The sequence below is a fragment of the Diplotaxodon limnothrissa genome, linkage group LG23 (assembly GCF_057381915.1).
Source record: "Diplotaxodon limnothrissa isolate DT_005_m linkage group LG23, D_limnothrissa_male_GT1.1, whole genome shotgun sequence".
Taxonomy (NCBI): Eukaryota; Metazoa; Chordata; class Actinopteri; order Cichliformes; family Cichlidae; genus Diplotaxodon; species Diplotaxodon limnothrissa.
The window spans coordinates 24615736-24616920 of NC_140617.1; the positions used below are offsets into that span (position 1 = coordinate 24615736).

The 1185-nt window shown below is 46.8% G+C and overlaps 1 non-coding gene across 1 annotated transcript; it reads right to left on the reverse strand.

Annotated features, from left to right (window-relative positions):
* Positions 1 to 856: 856 nt before the first annotated feature.
* trnar-ccu (transfer RNA arginine (anticodon CCU)) lies at positions 857 to 929 on the reverse strand. Its single transcript has one exon. It is a non-coding gene; the product is annotated as a tRNA-Arg (tRNA).
* Between the last annotated feature and the right edge of the window lie 256 nt (positions 930 to 1185).

The following is a 1185-nucleotide window of genomic DNA, read 5'->3' on the forward strand; positions in this document are numbered from 1 at the left end:
CACCAGATCTCAATCCAAAAGAACACCTTTGGGATGCGCAGCTTATAAATCTGTAGTAACTGTGTGATGCTGTCATGTCATTATGGACCAAATCTCTCAGGAATGTTTCCAGCAACTTCTTGAATTATTGCCATGGAAGATCAGGAGACAAAAAGGGGACTTTGGTCTTGTCTTGGTCTATAGTGGTCGGGAGATTTGGAGTCAACAGTATCCATGACACACAACGTCATGCGCAAAAGCATCAGCTCTAAGAGCCGTGCTTAGAGAGTGCTTTGTAGTAATCAGAGTCGACTCCCATTGAGCGAGAGCCGGCTCCTTACTTAATTTCCTTTTGCTGCTCAGCTCTCACACAGTGGCTCAGCTATGCGCCAATCCCTCCATATTGTGGCCAATCACATGTGAGGATATAAGATAATATCATTATGTGAAAAAACAGAGAGGGTGAGAGACGCGACAGTCAAGTGGAGCGTGCGTCTGTCCTCTCAGTAAGCGAGTGAGACAGTAGACAGCGGTGCGGAGGGCTGTGTGAGTGCATCGCAAAAACATATAAATATGCCTGACACCCGTAAACGAAGCAGCATCTGGCTGCAGTTTAAAGACTTTTTTTGTCTCTGTCTCGACTTTGTCTTGTCTTGGTCTCGATACCCTTTGGTCTCGGTTTAGGCGGTCTTGACTACAAGTCTAGTATCAACCCAGTACTAGACATCTCATAGCCAGTAAGTGCATAAAGGGAAACTTGTATTCCATTAATGACTGAAAGCAAACTGGCTAAAAGTCCTAGCAGAGGATGGTTTCGATCCATCGACCTCTGGGTTATGGGCCCAGCACGCTTCCGCTGCGCCACTCTGCTGGAAATCACCCCAGATGGGACTCGAACCCACAATCCCTGGCTTAGGAGGCCAGTGCCTTATCCATTAGGCCACTGGGGCTGCACGCAATGAGACTTAACATGATGGATATTGTGTAGTGTACAGCTGGTACATCGTAGCTTTTGTATTTAAATAGCAGCTTGAGGTTCGTATCTTGCCAGCCTGTTTGGCATGAAGACTGGAGTAGCCAGGGACCAAACAACCAACCTTCTGAGTAGTAGGTGACATGTTCTACCTCCTGACCTATAGCCACAGAGCTGCAGTGTGTGATGCTATCACGTCAATATGGACCAAAAACCAACAAATGTTTGTAGCA